Source organism: Somniosus microcephalus, chromosome 4, assembly GCF_052327205.1.
Source record: "Somniosus microcephalus isolate GS21.2 chromosome 4, FLI_Smic_1.0, whole genome shotgun sequence".
NCBI classification, from domain to species: Eukaryota; Metazoa; Chordata; class Chondrichthyes; order Squaliformes; family Somniosidae; genus Somniosus; species Somniosus microcephalus.
Window position 1 is genome coordinate 219,921,224 of NC_140990.1, and position 26,822 is coordinate 219,948,045.

The following is a 26,822-nucleotide window of genomic DNA, read 5'->3' on the forward strand; positions in this document are numbered from 1 at the left end:
GGAGGAGCTTACTCTCCAAAGAGAACAGCAGTATTTTAGCCTGCACAGCACCATCGCATTCGTTGATGCTGGCTGCCAGTTCCACTTCCCTGAAGTGGACTGAGGGGTCTCCTTTCTTGGTGAGCCTTGGGATATGGGTCACCATAGCCCTAAGCTGTTGGGTGCTATAGGGTAATACGAACTGGTTTTGGAGGGGTCCCTCTTCCTCGCCATCTACGGGTGGGCCGAACCTCCGATGCCGGGCTGGGCACATCGGTCCTGGTTCTATCCTCTCCTGTGGGGGTTGTCCCACCACTGCTTCTACCCCTGACTTCACCCCCCCTTGCTGCCAGACCTCGCTAAAACCTGGCGCTACGGGTGGTGGTCGCGGGACCTCCTGTTCCTCAACCGGGTCACCCCTTTGCACTACCTGTGGTGTTTGAACCGTTCTCCCCTCATTCCCTGTGAAATCCGTCTGGCCTGCCTTTGGGCTTATGAGGCACACCATGCCCTTTGCCTTCCTTAGGGCCAGGCTCAGATTTTCTATCTGTTCCTTGCAGGGGCCATGATCTGCGTCTTCAAACCCCTGTTCACTCGCTAACTTATAAGCTGCTTTTACTTCCTTTACTTTCTCCTCCTGCTCCCTTACTTGTCTCGTTAGGCGGGCGTTCTTTTCCCGTAACCTCAACTCGTTACCCTTGGCTTCGGTGACTTGGCACTGTAGGTATTCCAACCTGGCCTTATGTTCTCCCATTAACTGAACCCTTTCCAGGTTTAGGGCCTGCAACGCTATCAGTAACTTCTCCCCTGCTAGAGCCTTGTCCTGGACCTCCAGGGCTGACTCCCTTATCTCGGCTGCCTGTGCTGCAACGAGCCTGTCCAAAAGCTGGACCTGCTTTTTGAAGCACATCAGCCAGACTGCCTTCTCTAGGGATTTCTTATGCTCCTTTCCTTCTGTCCACTTAGCTGCGGCATCTACCGGACGCCCAGCCTTTAACAGATTGGTGATCCACTTCTTCGTGATATTCACCTTACTAAACACAGAAATCCTTTCCTCCATCATGGTTTGCTCTTCCGAACTATTGTCTACTGTATCGCAACCCTGTTGCTGGTGTCCTGCCGCAGTCGCCATTTCTGTAGGGGCTGGCGTGTGCCCAGTCAGCTCTGCTCCTGACTGTCCCTGAGCGGTTCGAATCGCTCCCACACCCCTGGGTTCTAGACACCGGACTTAGGTACAGGTGGCGATACAGAAAAATGAGTAGACAAGTGGCTCGGTGCAAGAAAACTGTAATTTTTATTACAGGCAAAACAAAATCACAATACTGAGAACTACTAGGATAATTACAGGCATATAAAAACAATACATTTATTTGGGAATGGGGAACACACGGCACATCGAGGGAACAAACACATTAAAATCCCCTTATGCTTATCCCACCCCCAATACCTAACTAGATTAAGCTATGAGGGGCCAGGGATTCATGCTCACCAATTTCAAAACCTGTTGACTTTAACTGGTTGTGAGTTTTGGGGTTCACTCTTGCTGTCCTTTGGGGTGCGTCATTGCCACGTGGTCACAGCGCGTGGCGATGGAGTTGTTTATGCGAAGCACCCTCCTTTTCCTCCGTTAACGTCTTCGTTGGATATTTTGTCGCGATGGGTTTTCTTCTTCTTCTGGCGGTTTGGTCGCCGATGGTTTAATTACGGTTGGGGCTCGGTTGGTGGTTTATATTGTCAATATGCTTTTACTACCCAAGCTTCGAATGCCAGTTTATTCATGAAACGCCAGCTTATAACTAGGCTGTTTGTCCCCCAATGTGTCTTTCCGCTGCCCTTCTCTGCCTTTACCGGTTTACCATTTTCTTCTCATCTCGTCTCATCTCGTCTGCCCATTTGTGGCCCTGTATGTCCTGTGCTTGTTTGAATAGGGTCTCGTTCTCCTCCCGCTTTCGGCACTCGGTGTATTAATGGGCGTCCTTGAAGTTGAGCGGCGCGGGGAGCGAGAAGAGAGCCCATGACGAGGCCAGGGCAAGTTAGTCAAGAAGCAGGAGCGGCAAGAGAGAGAGAGAAAGCTTGGCTACCGGTGGGCCTACAATTATAACCAGTTCTTCATCCCTTATCTGCGCGCCAAATCAGGTCAGTCCGTTGTCTAACTTTTGGCGGGCTCGTCCAAAGTGATTACGGTAATCTACTTTAACGGCTTTTGGGGCAGTTGTCTCCCGGTTTAATGGCTCCGATATCTTGGCTGTTTGTTATTTATGAAATTTAATTGTCCTTATCCTGGCTTGATGGCTACTGTGAGCTGTTACCGATTATGTATGCAGAAACTTAATGGCCTCACGATTAGGCCCATTCTGACTTGATCTGTTCCAAGGTGAGGAATGCATATTCTGTCTACCTAGCTGTCTGGCTTCACAAAGTCTTTCACAGACTCATGCATGTTAGGTTTCGTTTCAGGTTTTGAAAGTGCATGCCTTTTGCAGGGCCTTGCTTTTAAATTCCTGTACGTTTTGGTCACGAGGTTTCAGAAGCTATTTTGGGTACCCTTTTTAATAACTTGTCCATGCAGGATCCCTTTATCCATAATTTTTGGGGAATGTGGGAATTTTGAGAACCCTACAGCACTGACTCACTCTATCTCAAAACTGTCCTGGTCCGCAGTTCCATTTCATCCTTCGCCTCATCCGGCGCTTTAACAAAAAACTTTTCTTCTTCCTTTCAAGTGTCAATGATCGCAAGCTTCAACAACTCTTGGACACCAATGCCCCTCCGGAACCTTCTTCCCCTTCACTTTCCACTGACCCCATCCCTTCTGCCAATCTCACCCCCTGCCGCTTTTTCACTATCCCCTCTGACTTTCACCTATCTGAATCCGAACGATCAGTCCTAAGCAAAGGCCTGAGCTTCATCGTGTTACGCCCCCACCTCAATGTATTTCGAGCTCGGCACAACGCTGAGCTCTTTTTCCGCCGCCTTCGTCTCCATGCCCACTTCTTTGGCCAGGAGTCATCCTGCCGCACTGCCGACTCTTTCTCCCGCTTTCAGAATTCTCGTTCTACCTGGACCCCTCCCTCTTGCCTCTTAACCTCTCTAGATCTTTACATTGCAAACTGCCAGCATGACATCGGCCGTCTCCATTTCTCTGCTCCCCTCACTCACTCCAACCTACCTCCCTCTGAACTTGCAGCACTCCAGTCTCTTAGAACCAACCCCAACATTGTCATTAAACCTGCTGACAAGGGTGGTGCTCTTGTTGTTTGGCGAACCGACCTCTACCTCGTGGAAGCTGAACACCAACTCTCCGACACCTCCTCCTACCTCCACCTGGACCATCACCCCACTACCGAACATCAAGCCACCGTTTCCAAGACTGTCACTGGCCTCATCTCCCCTGGAGATCTTCCCCCCACGGCCACCAACCTCATAGTTCCCCAACCCCGCACAGCCCACTTCTACCTACTTCATAGATCTACAAACAGTACTGCCCTGGTAGACCCATCGTTTCAGCCTGTTCTTGCCCCACGGAACTTATCTCTTCCTATCTCAACTCTAATTGTTCTCCCCTTGTCCAGTCACTTCCCACCTACATCCGCAACTCTTCCGATGCCCTCCGCCACTTTAACAGTTTCCAGTTTCCGGCCCCAACCGCCTCCTTTTCACTATGGACGTACAATCCCTCTACACCTCCATCCCCCACCAGGATGGCCCGAGGGCGCTATGTTTCTTCCTTGAACAGAGACCCAACCAGTCCCCATCCACCACCACCCTCCTCCGCCTGGCTGAACTTGTTCTCACATTGAACAACTTCTCCTTTGACTCCATTCACTTCCTCCAAATGAAAGGTGTTGCTATGGGAACCCGCATGGGTCCTAGCTATGACTGCCTTTCTGTGGGATATGTGGAATACTCTTTGTTCCAGTCCTACTCAGGTCCCCCCCTCACCTCTTTTTCCAGTATATTGATGACTGTATCAGAGCCATTTCCTGCTCTCGTCCTGAACTAGATAATTTCATTCACTTTGCTTCCAATTTCCACCCTTCCCTCACCTTCACATGGTCCATCTCCGACTCTTCCCTTCCCTTCCTCGACTTCTCTGTCTCCATCTCTGGGGTTAGGTTATTGACAAACATTCACTACAAGCCCACTGACTCCCACAGCTACGATAGCAAAATACTGCAGATGCTGGAAATCCAAAATAACAACAGAAAATGCTGGAAAAACTCAGCAGGCCAGGCAACATCCGTGGAGAGAAATTAGAGTCAACGTTTCAGGTCTAACCCTTTTTCAAAACTGAAAACGGGTTAGACCCGAAACGTGAACTCTAATTTCTCTCCACGGATGTTGCCTGGCCTGCTGAGTTTTTCCAGCATTTTCTGTTGTTATTTCGGACTCCCACAGCTACCTGGACTACACTTCCTCCCACCCCACTTCCTGTAAGGACTCTATTCCATTCTCCCAGTTTCTCCGTCTCCGCCGCATCTGCTCTGACGATGCCACCTTCCATAACAGTGCTTCCGAAATGTCTTCCTTTTTCCTCAGCCGAGGATTCCCCTCTACTGTGGTTGACACGGCCCTTGACTGTTTCCGCTCCATCTCCACACTTCTGCCCTCACCCCTTGTCCTCCCTCCCGGAACCACGATAGAGTTCCCCTTGTCCTCACCTTTCACCGCACCAGCCTCCACATTCAACGGATTATCCTCCGCCATTTCTGCCACCTCCAGTGTGATCCCACCAGCAAACACATCTTCCCCTCACCTCCCCTTTCAGCATTCCGAAGAGACTGCTCCCTCCGCAACACCCTGGTCCACTCCTCTATCACCCCCAACACCCATTTCCCTTTGCCCAGCACCTACACGTGCAAGCACAAGAGATGCAACACATGCCCTTATACCTCCCCCCCTTCCCACTGTCCAGGGCCCCAAACACCCCTTCTATATGAAACAGCGATTTACTTGTACCTCTTGCAATTTAGTATACTGTATTCGCTGCTCACGATGTGGTCTCCTCTACATTGGGGAGACCAAACGCAGATTGGGTGACCGCTTTGCGGAACACCTCTGTTCAGTCCGTAAGGGGGACCCCAAGCTTCCAGTCGCCTGTCACTTTAATTCTTCGCACCACTCCCACTCAGACCTCACCATCCTCAGCCTCTTACATTGTTCCACTGAAGCTCAGTGGAAGTTTGAGGAACAGCACCTCATCTTCCCATTAGGCACTTTATAGCCTTCCGGACTCAACATAGAGTTCAACAGTTTCAGATCATAACCTCGGCCCCTATCATATATATATTTTTCATCCACACTTTTTGTCTGTCTTTTTTTCTTCTCTGCCACATTGCAGCTGTCTTTCATTCTGCCAGCGCAATTCACACTTCATCTAGAGCCATCCTTTGTTTCTTAACCTGTCCCATTACCATCTCCTTTTGCCTTGAATATCTCCTAATGTCTCTTAACTTCTCCTGCCTTCTATCCTATCACAGAACATCCCTTTTGTTCTTTCATCCCCTCCCCCCTTTCCCAGCCCCTGCACTTGCTTAAAAATCTGTTCCATTTCCTGCTTTTTTCCAGTTGTGATGAAACGTCATCGAACTGAAACGTTAACTCTGTTTCTCTCTTCACAGATGCTGCCTGACCTGCTGAGTATCTCCAGCATTTTCTGTTTTTATTTCAGATTTCCAGCATCTGCAGTATTTTCTTTTTGCATTAGTGTTTAATTCACTGCCACCTCTCTTCCAGGAATGCCCACCTTGAAGAAGTTCTGCTCTTCTCTCAGGCGGGATTTCCGTTTGTCTCTTTTACCTTGTTCATCTTCATTGCTTTCTGTCTCCCTTCTCGTGTTTGATGAGGTATCTACCAAAACTCGCTTTCACAGCCACATATCTTTCCCTAGCAACTGTCTCCGGCTCCGACTTACTCCACGTGGAATCCAACTGAAATTCCACCCTTCGTGTTTTGGATCCACCCAGGACTACAGATATCACCAAGATATTCAGCGTTCCTCGAACCACTGCTCTCGCCGTATCTTGAGATCTACGCTGAATGCCATGCGATGCCACATAAACACCCTCGACCTCTCTCTTCAGCAGTACCAACTCACTCTATCTCAAAGCTGTCCTGGCCCGCAGTTCCATTTCATCCTTCGCCTCATCCGGCACTTTAACAAAAAACTTTTTTTCTTCCTTTCAAGTGTCAAGGAATGCAAGCTTCAACAAGTCTTGGACCCCAATGCCCCTCCGGAACCTTCTTCCCCTTCACTTTCCACTGACCCCATCCCTTCTGCCAATCTCACCCCCTGCCGCTTTTTCACTATCCCCTCTGACTTTCCCCTATCTGACTCCAAATGATCAGTCCTTAGCAAAGGCCTGAGCTTCATCCCATTACGGACCTACCTCAATGTATTTCGAGCTCAGCATAACGCTGAGCTCTTTTTCTGCCGCCTTCGTCTCCATGTCTACTTCTTTGGCCAGGAGTCATCCCCCCGCACTGCCGACTCTTTCTCCCGCTTTCAGAATTCTCGTTCTACCTGGACCCCTCCCTCTGGCCTCTTAACCTCTCTAGATCTTTTCATTGCAAACTGCCGGCGTGACATCAGCCGTCTCCATTTCTCTGCTCCCTTCACTCACTCCAACCTACCTCCCTCTGAAATTGCAGCACTCCATACTCTTAGATCCAACCCCGACATTGTCATTAAACCTGCTGACAAGGGTAGTGCTGTTGTTGTTTGGCGAACTGACCTCTACCTCGTGGAAGCTGAACACCAACTCTCCGACACCTCCTCCTACCTCCACCTGGACCATCACCCCACTACCGAACATCAAGCCACCATTTCCAAGACTGTCACTGACCTCATCTCCTCTGGAGATCTTCCCCCCACGGTCGCCAACCTCATATTTCCCCATCCCCACACAGCCCGCTTCCACCTCCTTCCCAAGATCTACATCAATACTGCTCTAGTAGACCCATCGTTTCAGCCTGTTCTTGCCCCACGGAACTTATCTCTTCCTATCTCAATTCTATTTGTTCTCCCCTTGTCCAGTCTCTTCCCACCTACATCCGCAACTCTTCCAACGCCCTCCGCCACTTTAACAGTTTCCAGTTTCCTGGCCCCAACCGCCTCCTTTCCACCATGGACGTACAATCCCTCTACACCTCCATCCCCCACCAGGATGGCCTAAGGGCGCTCCGCTTCTTCCTTGAACAGAGGTCCAACCAGTCCCCATCTACCACCACCCTCCTCCGCCTGGCTGAACTTGTTCTCACATTGAACAACTTCTCCTTTGACTCCATTCACTTCCTCCAAATGAAAGGTGTTGCTATGGGAACCCGCATGGGTCCTAGATATGACTGCCTTCCTGTGGGATATGTGGAATACTCTTTGTTCCAGTCCTACTCATGTCCGCTCCCTCACCTCTTTTTCCAGTACATTGATGACTGTATCAGAGCCGTTTCCTGCTCTTGCCCTGAACTAGATAATTTCATTCACTTTGCTTCCAATTTCCACCCTTCCCTCACATTCACATGGTCCATCTCCGACTCTTCCCTTCCCTTCCTCGACTTCTCTGTCTCCATCTCTGGGGTTAGGTTATTGACAAACATTCACTTCAAGCCCACTGACTCCCACAGCTATGATAGCAAAATACTGCAGATGCTGGAAATCCAAAATAACAACAGAAAATGCTGGAAAAACTCAGCAGGCCAGGCAACATCCGTGGAGAGAAATTAGAGTCGATGTTTCGGGCCTAACCCTTTTTCAAAACTGAAAACGGGTTAGACCCGAAACGTCAACTCTAATTTCTCTCCACGGATGTTGCCTGGCCTGCTGAGTTTTTCCAGCATTTTCTGTTGTTATTTCGGACTCCCACAGCTACCTGGACTACACTTCCTCCCACCCCACTTCCTGTAAGGACTCTATTCCATTCTCCCAGCTTCTCCGTCTCCGCCGCATCTGCTCTGACGATGCCACCTTCCATAACAGTGCTTCCGAAATGTCTTCCTTTTTCCTCAGCCGAGGATTCCCCTTTACTGTGGTTGACACAGCCCTTGACTGTTTCTGCTCTATCTCCACACTTCTGCCCTCACCCTGCCCCTCCCTCCCGGAACCACGATAGAGTTCCCCTTGTCCTCACCTTTCACCCCACCAGCCTCCACATTCAACGGATTATCCTCCGCCATTTCTGCCACCTCCAGCGTGATCCCACCAGCAAACACATCTTCCCCTCACCTCCCCTTTCAGCATTCCGAAGGGACTGCTCCCTCCGCAACACCCTGGTCCACTCCTCTATCACCCCTAACACGCATTTCCCTTTGCCCAGCACCTACCTGTGCAAGCACAGGAGATGCAACACATGCCCTTATACCTCCCCCCCTTCCCACTGTCCAGGGCCCCAAACACCCCTTCTATATGAAACAGCGATGTACTTGTACTTCTTGCAATTTAGTATACTGTATTCGCTGCTCACGATGAGGCCTCCTCTACATTGGGGAGACCAAATGCTGATTGGGTGACCGCTTTGCACAACACCTCTGTTCAGTCCGTAAGGGGGACCCCAAGCTTCCGGTCGCCTGTCACTTTAATTCTTCGCACCACTCCCACTTAGACCTCACCATCCTCAGCCTCTTGCATTGTTCCACTGAAGCTCAGCGGAAGTTTGAGGAACAGCACCTCATCTTCCCATTAGGCACTTTACAGCCTTCCGGACTCAACATAGAGTTCAACAATTTCAGATCATAACCTCGGCCCCTATCATATATATATTTTTCATCCACACTTTTTGTCTGTGTCTTTTTTTCTTCTCCCCCACATGGCAGCTGTCTTTCATTCTGCCAGGGCAATTCACACTTCATCTAGAGCCATCCTTTGTTTCTTAACCTGTCCCATTACCATCTCCTTTTGCCTTGAATATCTCCTAATGTCTCTTAATTTCTCCTGCCTTTTATCCTATCACAGAACTTCCCTTTTGTTCCTTCATCCCATCCCCCCTTTCCCAGCCCCTGCACTTGCTTAAAAATATTAAATCCGTGTGTTAATGGAGACACGGAATGCAGGAGTTGGTTTAACAAGTCTTTACTAAATGGAGACAATCGGGAACTGAAACTACAGAAGGCTGCTAGCGCCTTTTTATACAAGGGTGGTCACTGCCGGTACTGCAGTCTGAGACCAGTTATTCTCTTAAAGGTACACATACACAACAATTCCTCCCCTTTTAGATAAACAGTACATAACATTCATTTAACAACTAAATGATAACTAATTACAATCACAATTATGGTTGCTAGATACATTGGTTGAGGTTAAGCAATTATAAGTTCAGTCTTTGAGGAGGCTTCCTGATTCTGTCTGGATAACGCCTCTTTGGGGTATCAGGTTCTTCTGGCAATGTTGAGTCGGGATCAATGTCGTTGTTTGGTTCATCTGCTTCCAATATCATCAATTCTGCGGTAGATGCAATTGGTACATCGGTTTCTTCGCCAGGTGTATCAGATCGTGGTGTGGAGTTGACGTTTTCCCGTGACTCTAGAATCTGGTCAGCATGGCGTCTTACAATGCTCTCTCCAATGTCCACGGTATACATGAGAGGTCCTTGCCGTGTACAAATCGTTCCTGGCTGCCATTTCTCTGTGCGGTAGTCCCGGGCCAAAACTGGTTGACCTATCTTAAAACTCCTGGTCGGTCTTTCATTCATATTCTGAAACTGTCTGCTCTCCACATCTCTTCTGATGTTCGGCTTAACCAAATCCAAGCGGCATCGTAGTCTTTGATTGAAGAACATCATGGCAGGAGTTTGGTTGGTAACCGCATGTGTCGCATTCCGGTAGGCAAACAAGAAGTTGTCCACCTTATGTTGAAGGGGTATATCTTCATTACACATTGCCTTGATAGCCTTCTTGAATGTTTGAACAAACCTCTCGGCCAATCCATTAGTGGCTGGATGATATGGGGCAGATGTGTAATGCTTAAGACCATTGATCTTTAAGAACCTCCGGAACTCTTCAGACACAAACTGTGGTCCATTGTCAGAGCAAATCTGTTCAGGCAGCCCATTCCTGGCGAATATGGTTCGTAAGACTGTGATAGTTTTTTCTGTGGTGGTTGAGGACATTTTTGTTACCTCTGGCCACTTTGAATGTGCATCCACCGCAATTAAAAACATCGAGTCCATAAATGGACCAGCAAAATCAATGTGCACCCTTTGCCATGGAGATGAGGGCCACTCCCATGGATGTAGAGGGGCTTGTGGTGGGGCGTTTTGGACCTTCTGGCATCCTGTACAGCTCTTGGTCATCTCTTCGATTTCCCTATCGATTCCCGGCCACCACACAAACGCTCTAGCTAAGTTCTTCATTTTTACCCCTCCCAGATGGCCCTCATGAAGCTCATTGAGCACTCTATCCTTCAGTTTGGGTGGAATTACTACTCTGGGTCCACACATCAAGGTTCCTCTGCACACTGACAGCTGTTCTCTTCTCGGCGAGAATGCTGGCAGCAGTGGTTCGCCATGTGCTGGCCATCCCTTCACCGTTAAATCATAGACCCGGGATAGTGTCGGGTCATTTCGTGTTTCCTTTTCTATGTTTGCATTCGTCACAGGGAGACATTCGAATATGGTCGAGTGGAATATCTCCATTGGATCCACTGCAAGTTCTTCTTCCACCGTCGGCAACGGTAGGTGCGACAATCCATCAGCATTCCCATGCTGTTTAGCTCCTTTGTACTCGATGTCATATTGGTGTGCCCCTAGGAAAAGGGACCACCTCTGTAGTCGTTGTGCTGTCATTATCGGTACGCCCTTCTGAGGGTTGAAAATGGAGACAAGAGGTTGATGATCAGTTATTAGAGTAAATTTTTGACCGTGCAGGTAGTGATTGAACTTCTTCACCCCCCACACTAGGCTGAGGGCCTCTCTGTCAATCTGGGCGTAGTTACGCTCGGATGAAGTTAACGAGCGTGACGCAAAAGCTATCGGCCTCTCAGAACCATCAAGGAATTTATGTGACAGTACCGCCCCAATGCCGTAGGGAGACGCATCACACGCCAGTCTTATCGGTATTGATGGGTTGTAGTGAGCCAATACTTCTCTTGAAGTGATTAGGTCCTTACTCTTCTGAAAGGCCCGCTTACATTCATCGCTCCATTTCCATGCTACTCCCGTTCGAAGTAGGGCGTTCAGTGGATGCAGAATTGTGGACAAATTCGGCAAAAACTTATCGCAGTAATTCATCAATCCGAGGAATGACCTCAGTTGCGACACATTTTCAGGCGCTGGAGCCTTAACTACCGCTTCAATTTTGTCAGGGGACTTATGCAACCCCTCTTCATCAATCACGTGGCCACAATACGATATCTGTTTCTTAAAGAACTCGCACTTGGGGCGATTGGCTCGTAGCCCATGTTCACGTAGTCTAGTGAGCACCTGCTCTAGGTTGGCAAGGTGTTCACTGTCATCTTCACCTGTCACCAGGATGTCGTCCAAGTAACACTGAGTCCTCGGAATCCCTTGCAGGACTTGTTCCATCGCTCTTTGCCATATCGCCGGAGCTGATGCTACTCCGAATACCAGTCGATTATACTGGTAAAGACCTTTGTGAGTGTTTATCGTGAGATACTTCCTAGAGGATTCTTCAACCTCCATCTGCAAATATGCTTGTGCTAGGTCAATTTTTGTAAAACGCTTCCCTCCAGATAGTGATGCGAAGATATCTTCTATCCTTGGAAGAGGATATTGTACTGTGTGAAGGACTGGGTTCACTGTCACCTTGAAGTCCCCACTGATGTGAACCTTCCTTGGCTCCTCAGACTTATTGTTTAATGTTTTCTTCATGACAGGAACGATGGGTGTCGCCCACTCGCTCCAGTCTACCTTAGATAACATGCCTGCATTCTCCAGATTCTCCAGCTCTGCCTCAATGGCTGGGCGAATTGCATATGGTACCAGTCTTGCTTTGAAAAACTTGGGAAATGCATTCTCCTCTATTTTTATCGATGGGGTTACGCCTTTAAGAGTGCCCAGTTCTTGCTGAAATACCTCTTTGGCGTCAGCTAAGATTGTTGACAATCGTCCAGGAGTGACGTCGTCATCTTTTTTACCAGCCACCGTCAGTGCCTGAATGGAATGCCAGTCTAAACTTATCTTTCTGATCCATTCACGTCCCAATAACGGTGGTCCACCATCTTGCAGAATGTAGAGATACAATTTCCGTATTTTCTTGCCGTTGTATTCGACAGGCACCCTTATTTTTCCTCTGGGGTATACTTTTTGCCCCGTATACGTCCTCAAGACAATGGATGTCTCTCTCAAGGGTATGTGTGAGAATAGCCGCTCGTAGTCTCGTCAATTCATGACGGTTAGAGCTGATCCTGTATCCAATTCCATTTTGACTTGGCACCCTGTTATCGTGAGGGTGACCCACATGGTTCGGTGATCCTCTTTTGCGATTACGTTGTGAAGTTTGAGACAGCTTAGTCTCTTGTTCCCGGATTCACTATCGCTCATCTGGTCTTCGGGACTACTGTCCGTCATCTTTTGTACTTTCCTGTACGGTTCCTTAGTAGCCTTTTTATTGTCGATGGTCTTCTTCTCAGACCTGCAAACTCATGCAATGTGTCCCATCTTTCCGCATTGCCTGCATATTTTGTCCTTGGACCAACAGTCCTTCTGGTCATGGTTTGTTCTGCCGCAGCGATAACATTTTGCAAATCCCCGTGTCATTTCGTGGGTGCCGTATTCCTGTGGCTTTTGTTGTATTTCGGCAGCTCCCCTTGCTGCTGCTTCGTATGATACTGCCACGCTGAAAGCCTTATCTAACGTCAGCTCTTTCTCTGAGAGTAACCTCTTCTGGGTTCCTTCACTCAGGAGTCCACAGACAAATTTGTCCCGTAAGGTATCTGCCAGTCCTGCTCCGAACTGGCAGTGCTTTGATAGCTTGCGTAGTTCCGTAAGGTAATCAGCATTGCTCTCATTTTTATGCTGATTTCTCCTGTGGAATTTAAATCTTTCTGCTATCAGCAGCGGTGTAGGATTTAGATGTTCCTGTAGGATAGCAACAATTTCGTTAAAACTCTTCGCCTTCGGTTTGGCTGGAGTAATCAGGTCCCGCAATAGGCCGTACGTTCTTGTGCCCATTAAATTTAGCAATACCGATGCCTTTTTCTCCTCGGCTATTTCGTTTGCCTCGCAATATACCTCGACTCTTTCCACATACATGGTCCAGTCTTCTATTGCATTATCGAAGGCAGTGATATCGCCAGTCTTTGGCATCTTGAAAATCTAAGATGGCGTCTCCCGCGCTTTTCCTTCGTCCCCGATGGATCAAAATGGCGCCTCCCGTGCTTTTCCTTCTTCCCCGCCGAGTTACGATGGCGCCTCCCGCGCTTTCCCGCCGCTGCCGCTGCTGTCAACGCCGCTCTCCGCGGTATTTTTATTTTTAACTATTCCCGTCATGGAGTGGACCCTCTGGGACACTTCCCTCCCTCTTCTTAGGTCCGAACGCGGCCCGGCTGCGAAGCACTGGCCGCGCCCTGTGTGCTCCACCCTCTCTCTCTCTCTTTGCTTCCCGACTCGCTGCTCGGCCCCGTTGCAGAGCCACCCGATCGAGCTCTAGCCCGCCGCAGCCCAGGAAGGATCAGTGCACTACCTGCCACCAGCCCGATTGGCTGGGAAACCACAGACTGGAGACCAAGCCTGGCTCTCGACAGTCTCTCCTGCAGTTTTGAAGTCGATGATTTGGAGGGCGGTTGCCCACGGTCGACGCCCGTTTCTCGAGTTTCTGTGGATTATTTTTTTATTTTTCTCTCTTCTGGCTTCGACCGTCAATAACATCGTCTGAGGTGCTGCCGAGTTGCAGGTAAGTTCGTTTCTTACTCGTCGCCAGTATTAAATCCGTGTGTTAATGGAGACACGGAATGCAGGAGTTGGTTTAACAAGTCTTTACTGAATGGAGACAATCGGGAACTGAAACTACAGAAGGCTGCTAGCGCCTTTTTATACAGGAGTGGTCACTGCCGGTACTGCAGTCTGAGACCAGTTATTCTCTTAAAGGTACACATACACAACAAAAAATCTGTTCCATTTCCTGCTTTTTTCCAGTTCTGATGAAACTTCATCGAACTGAAACGTTAGCTCTGTTTCTCTCTTCACAGATGCTGCCTGACCTGCTGATTGTCTCCAGCATTTTGTTTTTATTTCAGATTTCCAGCATCTGCAGTATTTTCTTTTTGCATTAGTGTTTAATTCACTGCCACCTCTCTTCCAGGAATGCCCACCTTGAAGAAGTTCTGCTCTTCTCTCAGACGGGATTTCCGTTTGTCTCTTTTACCTTGTTCATCTTCATTGCTTTCTGTCTCCCTTCTCGTGTTTGATGAGGTATCTACCAAAACTCGCTTTCACAGCCACATATCTTTCCTCAGCAACAATCTCCGGCTCTGACTTACTCCACGTGGAATCCAACTGAAATTCCACCCTTCGTGTTTTGGATCCACCCAGGACTACAGATATCACCAAGATATTCAGCGTTCCTCGAACCACTGCTCTCGCCATATCCTGAGATCCACGCTGAATGCCGTGCAATGCCACATGAACACCCTCGACCTCTCTCTTCAGCAGTACCGACTCACTCTACCTCAAAGCTGTCCTGGTCCGCAGTTCCATTTCATCCTTCGCCTCATCCGGCGCTTTAACAAAAAAATGTTTTGTTCCTTTCAGGTGTAAAGGATCGCAAGCTTCAACAACACTTGGACACCGATGCCCCTCCGAAATCTTCTTCCCCTTCACTTTCCTCTGACCCCATCCGTTCTCCCAATCTCACCCCCTGCTGCATTTTCACTATCCCCTTTGACCTTCCCCTCTCTGATCCCGGACGATCTGTCCTTAGCAAAGGCCTGAGCTTCATCCCCTTACACCCCCACCTCAATGAATTTCGAGCTTGGCACGACGCTGAGCTTCTTTTCTGCCGCCTTCCTCTCCATGCACACTTCTTTGGCCAGGAGTCTTCCCCCTGCATGGCCAACCCTTTCTCCCGCTTTCATCGATACATAGAAGATAGGAGCAGGAGTAGGCCATTCGGCCCCTCGAGCCTGCTCCGCCATTCAATGAAATCATGGCTGATCATCCAAACTCAGTACCATGTCCCTGCCTTCTCCCCTTATCCCTTGATCCCTTTAGCCTTAAGAAATATATCTAACTCCTTCTTGAATATATAGAAACATAGAGCTCTCTCTCTCTCTCTGCTCCCTACATTGATCAATGCTTCTCTCTCAGTGCTCCCTAAGCTGATCAATGCCTCTCAATTTCAGAATTCTCGTTCTACCTAGACCCCTCCCTCTAGTCTCTTAACCTCTCTAGATCTTTTCATTGCAAACTGCCAGCATGACATCGGCTGTCTCCATTTCTCTGCTCCCCTCACTCACTCCAACCTACCTCCCTCTGAACTGGCAGCACTCCATTCTCTCAGATCCAACCCCAACATTGTCATTAAACCTGCTGACAAGGGTGGTGCTGTTGTTGTTTGGTGAACCAACATCTGCAGTATTTTCATTTTGTCTATCTATCTATCTATCCCCTACATAGAAAGACTGTTTCCGGTGATTGAGGAGTCTAGAATGAGGGGACATAGATATAAGGATAAATGTAAGAGATTTAGGACAAAGAGCAGAAGGAACTTTTTACACAGATGGTTGCAAGGCTGTGGAATACAATACCGGAGTAAATGACTGAAGCAGAGACCACGTCAACAATTAAGAATACCTTAGATAGGACAAGTGCATGGGATTAGGAGAACTGCTCATGTGGAGGATAAACACCAACATGGACTGGTGGGCCAAATGGCCTATTTCCATATTGTAATTTCTATGTAATTCTATGATTCAATTAAATCTAAACTGACCGATTCAGCATTAGTAAAAAGATGCCGTGGATCAATTAAATATTGTTAAAAGAGTCAAGTAGATTTGCATTAGGCTTCGAAAGGTGAGTTCAGGCAAGTTATCAGGTTGTAGGTTAATGTTAACACAGTCCCATGAGAAGTATCCAGAGCATTAACAAACTTGTTCCAACTCCTCTTCAGAAGGTGATATAGGGTTACAAGGGTAAGCAAGAGGTCAAAATGTAATAAAAATACTGAAAGATGAAGACTTAAAACTCGGACAGCTTAGAACTCTAAGACAATAAATAATTGTGCTCATTATTTATTTTAGTCCATCTATTTATTAATGCTGCAGTGCAACTCACACACCCTCCCCCCACCACTCACAATGTTAACCCTTAATTTTTCTCCACAGCATTATTCCCTATCTTTGTGGGCTGCTTTATCTGTGGGGACTCCGACATGACCAAAAATAGCTTTCTATTCTTTGTTACTTTACATTTTCATGTTGTGGCATTTGTTGAAAAAATCCATTGTTCTTTGAGATTATTGTCTTGAGACACTCTCATGCTGTCTTGACAGACATCATCTAAATAGCTCTTTGAGACTCTCAGGCGGCAGAGAATTCCCCCAACTAATGGCAATTTTTAATAAACTGGCTGATTCGGGGAAAAATGCAAATTCCCTCCTTCCTCAGTCCCAGCTATTTACAAACAAAAAAGACATTCCCAGCACCTATGGTAATTAAAAAGAAAGTCTTGTCAACTGTTTTGAACTTTCAGATGCATCTGCGGGTTGCTAAGCAACAGAACACGCATTCCCTTTGCAGTGGATCAATTCCAACACAAGTCCTAACAACTTGAGATTTTTGTCTTGCATCAGCAACTGTCAGTGCTGATTGGTCAGGAGCTACGTCACAATTAGTAAAGCATTCTACAGACTCTAGTGAACGGTTTGGTGAATGTGCCTGAAAAATTCTTATGTGATGTTCATGTTCAAGTGTCAAGTTTTCAACATCTTCCCCTCCTGTAATGGTTTGCCTTTCTGTCGCTTAAGGGTTTTAAAAATTCATCTATATTTCTAATACTTCAAGTGGAACCATTTATGATGATGTGTACATTCACTCCTGTTATTTTAGTTTACTAGGACCATGGGAATGAATGGTGGTCGCCAGCTAGGCTCCCAATATGTCATCACAGGTGTCCCTGATTAAGTTTGTGGGACCTTACTGTGCACAAATTGGCTGTCACGTTTCCCTACATTACAACCGTGACTACACTTCAAAATTGCTGTAAAGCGCTTTGGGGTGTCCTCGAGTCATGAAAGGCGCTATATAAATACAAGTCTTTCTTTTCTTTATAAGAAATCGCAGTTGGCAATGCCCCACCTCCCTGCCATCATTTATATGCAGCGGCAGAGAAGGAGGGGCAGGTGGCCTTCCCGACTGGGACAAGGGAAGGAAAATAGAAGTCGGGCCCCGCCTCCCTATCTCCCTGCATTATCCACTCTTATCCTGGCCAATCTGAAAAATACAGGTCAAAAGTCAAAGATGGCGGGTTGCCCACTAAGAGAAGAATTGACAATTGCGGAAAATAAACTTGCCCCGACTCATAATATGCTGAAATAGGAAGAGATTATATTGACTGCTCAGATAATGACAGCGGAGAGAGATTTCCTTGGTATGCAATGTTAACAAAATGCTGAACCTGTTTGTTAACAATGTGCTTATATTTTCAAAACAGAAAATACTGGAAATACTCAGCAGGTCAGGCAGCACCTGTGGAGAGGGAAACAGAGTTAATGTTTCAGGTCGATGACCCTTCGTCAGAACTGGAAAAAGTTAGAGATGTGATAGGTTTAAAGCAAGTGCAGAGCAGGGAAAGGGGGACGGGAGGCAAAAACAAACGGGAAGGTCTGTGAGGGTGCAAGGTAGGAGAGATTAATGACTGTACTTGCTTTAAGCCAGTTACATCTCTAACTTTTCTCAGTTCTGATGAAAAGTCAACAGCTTGAATTGATAACTCTGTTTCTCTCTCCACAGATCTCTAAAAGATGCACTGCAGTAACTCGCCAAGGCTCCTTCGGCAGCACCGCCTAAACCCGCGACCTCTACCATCTAGAAGGAAAAGGGCATCAGGCGCAGGGGAAAACCATCACCTCCAGGTTCCCCTTCAAGTCACACACCATCCTGACTTGGAAATATATCGCAGTTCCTCCCTCATCACTGGGTCAAAATCCTGGAACTCCCTCCCTAACAGCACTATGGGAGTACCTTCACCACACAGACTGCAGCGGTTCAATAAGGCAGCTCACCACCACCTTCTCAAGGGCAGTTAGGGATGGGCAATAAAAGCAGTCAGGCAGCTTTGGTGCTTATTGCTGAGGACTGAGCCTCACCTCACTGAAGCTGATCTTCAGTGGTGTGGTGTGGGAGTCAGTGAATTGAATTAGGATTGGGTTTGGTTTTATTTATTGTTTTTATATCTTGCTGTGTATTGTAAAAAGTCATAAATTGTACAAAAACGAGTACTTATATCGATGAAATTTTTGTTGAATCAGTGGTATTGGTGTTTCTCATTGCGGTTGATACCGTAGAAACATCACAGAAGTAGTTTTTATTTAAACATCACTATATCTTTCAATTCTTTTGTGTTCTTTCTCTGATTTATAAATAATGTTATTTATCTCACCATAAAACAAAAAGCAAAATATTTTATTTGGGGCTTGGTGATATTGAGACACTCAAACAGTGGACAAATGTTATATGATCAAATGTCATGTGATTAAGCATCACATGAGTGGTGTCATGTGATCGAATGCTATGTGATCAAATAACTAAATCTCCAGGAATACGTCAAACTAGAGTTGGCAAACCTAGTTATGGGATGCTCCATGAGGTTCAGGAAATCTGCAGAGTTGTGTGCCAAATATTAATTACAGGAATAAAGAGGTCAAAATTGGTATGTGTTCCACCCATTTTGTGGGTGTAAAATGGGCACAAAGCATGTCAATTTAGTAGTAGGACTTCCTGTGCCCACTCCGTGCAGGCGTTGGTACCACTGCTAAACTTGTGGGGCCATTTTTTAGGCGTCCGCCAACAGGCATTCGGCCCCTACTTGAAAGTAAGTTGTAAGACAAAATGTTTTAAGAAAATTGCGTGGAGGGGGGATGGAGGTGGGGTCGGGCCCGCGTGCCAGTTTTTGCAATTTTAACCACCCGCACGCCTCCAATCCCGCCTCCACGGCCCAATGAAAATCCTGCCCTTCGTTGCAATCCCTTTAAGGCAGTATGTTTTTCCTTGGGTAAGGAGAACAGAACTGTACACAGTACTCCATTGCTTGTCTACCTCCATACCTTTTAATGTAGTTTCCTAATCTACCATAGCCAACCCGCCCCCCCATACCTACGTAGTTTGCTATGTTTAGATGTAAGACCCTAGTTTCGGACTTAACTAAATCACATTCAAACGCAATATAAAATTCTATCATATTATGGTCTCTCTTCACAAAAGGTCCTTTTACTACAAGGTTATTAATTAACCCTTTCTCATTGCACAATACTAGATCTAAAATAGCCTGTTCCCCAGTTGGTTCCTCAACATACTGGTCCAGAAAACTATCTTGTATAAATTCCATGAACTCGTCCTCCACACTATGACTGCAAATTTGGTTTGCCCAGTCTATCTGTAGATTAAAGTCCCCCACGGTTACTGTATAACCCTTGTTACATGCACCTCTAATTTCCTGATTTATACTCTGCTCTACATTACAATTACTGTTCGGGGGCCTATAAACAACTCCCACCAATGTTTTACATAAGAACATAAGAACATAAGAAATAGGAGCAGGAGTAGGCCAATCGGCCCCTTGAGCCTGCTCCACAATTCATTAAGATCATGGCTGATCTGATCCTAGCCTCAAATATACTACCCGAACCCATGTGATCTCCCGGGAGAGGTGAAAAACCAGCTAAAAAAAAAAACAGTGGCCAATTTGGGATAAAAAATCTGGGAAATTCCTCTCCGACCCATCTAGGTGATCGAAACTCGTCCAGGAGATCACTCTGTCCCTATATTTTCTACAGTACTTACCTTCTGTAAAGGCCATCTCCACCCCAGCCAGGAACAGCAATAAAACCATCTCCTGAAATCTAACAGAATTAGAACACAAGAAGTAGGAGCAGAACCAGGCCACATGGCCCCTGGGCCCGCTCCACTACCCACAGGGCCACGACCATTCCGAACCTAGACTCATGTCCAATTTCCTGCCCGCTCCCCGTAACCCTTAATTCCCTTTACTTCTAGGAAGCTATCTATTTCTGTTTTAAATTTATTTAATGATGTAGCTTCCACAGCTTTCTGGGGCAGCAAATTCCACAAACCTACCACCCTCTGAGTGAAGAAGTTTCTCCTCATCTCAGTTTTGAAGGAGCAGCCCCTTATTCTAAGACTATGCCCCCTAGTTCTAGTTTCACCCATCATTGGGAACATCCTCACCACATCCACCCGATCAAGCCCCTTCACAATCTTATATGTTTCAATAAGATCGTCTCTCATTCTTCTGAACTCCAATAAGTAGAGTCCCAATCTACTCAACCTCTCATCATATGTCCACCCCCTCATCCCCGGAATTAACCGAGTGAACCTTCTTTGTACTGACTTGAGCGCAAGTATGTCTTTTCTTAAGTATGGACACCAAAACTGTATGCAGTATTCCAGGTGCGGTCTCACCAATACCTTGTACAACTGCAGCAATACCTCCCTGTTTTTATATTCTATCCCCCTAGCAATAAAAGCCAACATTCCATTGGCCTTCTTGATCACTTGCTGCACCTGCATACTAACTTTTTGAGTTTCGTGCACCAGGACCCCCAGATCCCTTTGTACTACAGTACTTTCCAGTTTCTTGCCATTAAGATAATAACTTGCTCTATGATTTTTCCTGCCAAAGTGCATAACCTCACACTTTCCAGTATTGTATTCCATCTGCCAAATCTCTGCCCACTTACTTAACCTGTCTATGTCCCCTTGCAGGTTTTTTATGTCCTCCTCACTCACTACTTTCCCTCCCATCTTTGTATCATCTGCAAACTTTGATATGTTACACTCGGTCCCCTCCTCCAAATCGTTAATATAGATTGTAAAGAGTTGGGGATCCAGCACTGACCCCTGTGGAACACCACTAGTTACTGATTGCCAGTCTGAGAATGAACCATTTATCCCAACTCTCTGCTTTCTGTTAGAGAGCCAATCCTCCACCCACGCCAGAATATTACCCCCAATCCCGTGATTTTTTATCTTGAGCAATAATCTTTTGTGTGGCACCTTGTCAAATGCCTCTGCCCCTTGCTGTTTCTTAGCTCCATCCAAACTGATTCTACTTTTTGATTTTCCAAGCCAAGATCCTTTCTCTCTCTTGTCTTTATCCCATCTTTTATTATCAGGGCTACCCCTCTGCCTTTTCCATTTTGCCTATCTCTTCTAAAAGTTAAGTAACCTGGAATATTTAGTTCCCAACCTTGGTCAATTTGCAACCACGTCTCCGTAATGGCTATTAGAGCAAACCTATTAATTTCTATCTGCGCTATTAATTCATCTATTTTGATGTGAATGCTTTGTGCATTCAAATATAGTGCCTTTAGATTTGACTTTTTTCTATTTTTCCCTGATGACACTTTAATCACTGATGCCCTATTATCTTTGTTACTCTCTCTGTCCCTTCCTTACCCACTCTGCTTATTTTTACCCAAAACTCTGCTCTGCTCCAGAGCCTTGACATTTCCCTTGTTGCTTTTAAATTTACTCTTTCCTGAAACTTCCCACACCCCCTTCATTAGTTTAAAGCCCTGTCTTCTGTCCTAGTTAGTAGATTTGCCAGGACACTGGTTCCAGCCCCCAACAGAACAGCTACCTCTTCCCCCAGTACTGGTGCCAATGGCCCATGAAGTGGAACCCCTGCTTCCCACACCACTCTTTCCACCATGCATTTAACCTTCTAATCTGCTTATCCGTATGCCAATTGGTGACTGGCTCAGGTAACAATCCAGAGATTATTACCTTTGAGGTTCTGCTTTTTAATTTGGACCCCAACTCCTCAAACTCTCTCAGCAGAACCTCATTCCTAGTTCTACCTATGTCGCTGGTTCCTACATGGACCATGACAACTGGGTCCTCCCCTTCCCACTCCAAGTTCTTCTCCAGCCACGAAGAGATGTCTTTATCCCTGGCACCGGGCAGGCAACATAACCTTCAGAACTCCTAGTCGCAGCTGCAGAGAACAGTATCTATCCACCTGACTATACCATTGCCTACCACTACCACATTCCTTTTTTACTCCCCCCACTTGAATGGCCTCCTGTACCATGGTGCTGTGGTCAGTTTGCCCATCTTCCCTGCCGTCCTTGTTCTCATCCATACAGGCAGTAAGTACCTCTTACCTGTTGGACGAGGTCAAGGGCTGAGGCTCCTCCAGCACTATATCCTGGGTCCCCATACCTTCCTGACTCGCAGTCACACCCTCCTGTCCCTGACCATTGATGAACTCTAAAGTACTACTTAACCTAAGGGTTGTGACTGCCTCCTGGAACAAAGTGTCAGGGTAACTCTCCCCTTCCTTGATGCATCGCAATGTCTGCAGCTCGGACTCCAGCTCAACAACTCTGAGCTGAAGTTCCTCAAGCTGCAGGCACTTACTGCAGATGTGGTTGCTCGAGATCGCGTTGGTCTCTACCAACTCCCACATGCTGCAGTTATGACGCACCTCCTGCACTGCCATCTCTATCTAACCTTATTTTATTTATATAATGAGTTACAGTTTTTATTCAAACGATTATTTTTAGTTTTAATTTTTAGTTTTAATTAGTTAATTTAGTTTAAGTTATTAATTCAATAAAGTTGTAGTAGTTAATACTCTCCCAGTTCTGAACTTAATCCACTGACCTAACCTAGAGAGCAAAAGAGCTGTAAAACTCACCAAACAATCACTTACCTGCTGGCAGCCTCACCTGCTAGCAATGTGGACTCATGAAACTCCCCCACAAACATAATGAAGAAGATACCAGACTGGTGTATTTCAGTTGTTCCTTGTTACCTTGCTTTAGAATTGCCAGATAACGCAAGATAAGGTCAGGCATGTAAAATCATGGTTCCCTTTCATGATGCCATGAACAAGAGTGATGTCCATATTCCAATGTTACTCGAAAAATGTGGAAACTTGCCTTCCAATAAATGGTTTTAGTTATTCTGCCCAAATCCCTAATTATTGGATTTAATTTGATGTGGAAAATTCAAACTTGCTGTAATTACGCTAAAGATAGTACCGGTGGCAGGGAACTAAGGAGCCACATAAGACAATTTTAAGCTTTTCTTTTCTGGAGGTTTGTGATCTCTCCCCTATCCATTAAATGCCCACCCTTGAATCGCTCTTCCCCCAAGTTGGCTTCAGCCGGGCCAGTGGGCTGGTTTGGCTCCTGGACTTCTCAGTGCCAATGCGACTTTGTACTGTCACAACTAGATGCACTTCTTTTGGATGAGTTGGGTCTTAATAAGTGCATCCCTCCATCTAACTCAGAAAAGACTCCGCCATTGGTAGGGATTCTGGCCTAGGTTGTTGGAACTAACAGTTTGATTTAATAGATTGTAAAACACATTTTGGAGGCATTATCCATGCATGAGAAGGACTATAAAACGTGTATGTTTTTCAGGCTTGCTCACTCATAAGATCAGCTGCAGATTCCATTACATTCTGATTTATTCAGTTCTGCATGAGCTCAGTTGTAATTAAAGAGAGAAATTCAAGGGTGAGACTTTGAAGCAGTCTCTTAAAAAATCACCAACATTTCTTCTTTCATAATTTTGAAAGCAGTTTCTTTTTAACTCCCTAAAATGTTTTTGTTTTCAATGAAGGGTGTTGCTGTGAATATGATGAGATGATTCTTCATTGAGTCTAATCTGAGCAGGAAATAGGTTTCAGATGATTAGAAAATGCATAAACTAACTTTAATATGCTAAAACTCAGAGAGCGAAGACTCAGCAGGCAGCTGCACAGGGTGCCCCAGAGGAAGGCTCACTAACAATTCCCACAATGCAAGCAGTGCTGTAGCCAATCAGAAGAAAGCTAGACCTCCAGGCCTCTTGCATACAGTGCAGTGAAAGGCACAGATGATAAGCACAAGATCTTCATTATGAGTGATCTGATTGTATGACAACGAGGGGGAATTTGCTGCAATAAAACAAATGGTGAACTACCATGCCGGCTGATGAAAAAACTATTTTTGTGGTAGTAATCCATCGGGATACAATAGTCCTAAATTTTGCCACATTTCAAAATCACAAGGGATGCAGAAATCATTTTAATGACCTTAAAAGAGTGTAACATTTTAAGGGTGGCTTATAATTAAGGGCTATGAAGAACGAGCTAGAGTGGAAATGTGACACTGTGAAAAAACTGCTGCCGCCAGGAAAGTGCTATTGCTTTTTGACCTTGTGAGTGAGTGCAGAGGTTATTCCATGTCCCAGGACTATGACATTATAAATGATACCATGTCATTCACTATATAAAATATCAACCAAGTGTAATGAAGGACAAATGGATGTCAGCATCGTAAGATACAAGAACAAGCATAGGATTTGATGATCACTGTTCACTTTTGTATGCATTCTAGAAAACTTGTTCAGTGTAAGCAAGAAAGAAAAAAGACTTCTCCCAATTTGCTGACATCCAATGAATTACCAGTCATTGGACAAATGTGGCAACAAATTTGCACACAGCAAGATCCCAAATAACCGCAGATTAGTTGGATTACTAGTTAATTGGCATGATCACTTTTTCACCCCCTAAGAACATAAGAAATAGGAGCCAGAGTAGGCCATACAGCCCCTCGAGCCTGTTCCGCCATTCAATAAGATCACAGCTGAACTTCTACAGCAACTCCACTTTCCCGCCCGATCCTCATATCCCTTGATTCCCTTAATGCCCAAAAATCTATTGATCTCAGTCTTGAATATACTCATCGACTGAGCATCCACAGCCCCCTGGGGTAGAATATTCCAAAGATTCACATCCCTCTGAGTGAAGAAATGTCTCCTCACCTCAATCTTAAATGGCTGACCCCTTATTTTATGTCCCCGAGTTCTAGACTCTCCAGCCAGGGTAAACAGCCTCACAGCATCGATCCTGTCAAGCCCTTTAAGAATTTTATATGTTTCAATGAAATCACCTCTCATTCTTCTAGATTCCAGAGAGTATAGGCCAATTCTACTCAATCTCTCCTCATAGGACAGCTCTCTCATCCCAAGAATCAACCTAGTGAACCATTGTTGCACCCTCTCTAAGGCAAGTATATCCTTCCTTAGATAAGGAGACCAAAACTGTGCACAGTACTCCAGGTGTGGTCTCAGCAAAGCCTTATATAATTGCAGCAAAACTTTCTTACTGTTATACTCCAAACCCCTTGCTATAAAGGCTATCATACCATTTGCCTTCCTAATTGCTTGCTGTACCTGCATGTTAACTTTCTGTGATTCATGTACAAGAACACCCAACTCCCTCTAAAACCAACATTTACTAATCATTCACATTTAAAAAATATTCTGTGTTTCTATTCTTCCTACCAAAGTGGATAATTTCACATTTCCCCACATTGTACTCCATCTCCCACCTTCTTGCCCAATCACTTAACCGGTTTATATCACTTTGCATCCTCTTTGCATTCTCCTCACAGCTTACTTCAGCAAAGGTCCCCTCATCTAATTCATTGATATAGATTGTAAACAGCTGAGGCCCAAGCACTGATATTTGTGGCACTCCTATAGTTACACCCTGCTATCCCAAAAATGAACCGTTTATTCCTACTCTCTGTTTTCTGTCGGTTAACTAATCCTTAATCTATGCTAATATATTACTCCCAATCACACGAGCCCTAATCTTGTGTAATAATACCTTATCAAATGTATTATGTCCATGTGTAATTGAGACACGGACTGCAGGAGTTGGTTACAACAGCTGTTTACTGAGTGGAGACAAAACTGGAACTACTATGCAAAGTTACTACACAGGCTTATATACAGGGGTGGTCACTACTGGTACTGCAGTATACAGGGGCTGCAGAATATAGTTCCTTCTGCAAAGTACATACACTACAATTCCTCCCCTTTTAGCTAAACAGTACATAACATTCAATTAATAATTAAATAACATATTTTCAATTACATTTGCTATATACATTAGCTGAAGTTAAGCAATTATAAGTTCAGTCTTTGAGAAGGCATCCTGATTCTGTCTGGATAACGCCTCTTTGGGGTATCAGGTTCTTCTGGCAAAGTTGATTCGGGATCAACGTCGTTGTTTGGTTCGTCTGCTTCCAATATCACCGATTCTGAGGTAGATGCAATTGGTACTTCGGTTTCATCACCAGGTGTATCGGATCGTTGTGTGGAATTGACGTTTTCCAGTGACTCTAGAATCTGGTCAGCATGGCGTCTTACAATGCTCTCTCCAACATCCACGGTATACATTAGAGGTCCTTGCCGTGTGCAGATCGTTCCTGGCTGCCATTTCTCTGTGCGGTAGTCCCGGGCCAAAACTGGTTGACTTATCTTAAAACTCCTGGTCGGCCTTTCATTCATATTCTGAAACTGCCTGTTCTCCACATCTCTTCTGATGTTTGGCTTAACCAAATCCAAGCGGCATTGTAGTCTTCGATTGAAGAACATCATGGCTGGAGTTTGGTTGGTAACCGCATGTGTCGCATTCCGGTAGGCAAACAAGAAGTTATCCATCCTGTGTTGTAGGGGCATGTCTTCATTACACATTGCCTTGATAGCCTTCTTGAATGTTTGAATGAACCTCTCAGCCAATCCATTGGTGGCTGGATGATATGGGGCGGATGTGTAATGCTTAACACCATTGTTCTTTAAGAACCTCCGGAACTCTTCAGACACAAACTGTGGTCCATTGTCGGAGCAAATCTGTTCAGGCAGCCCATTT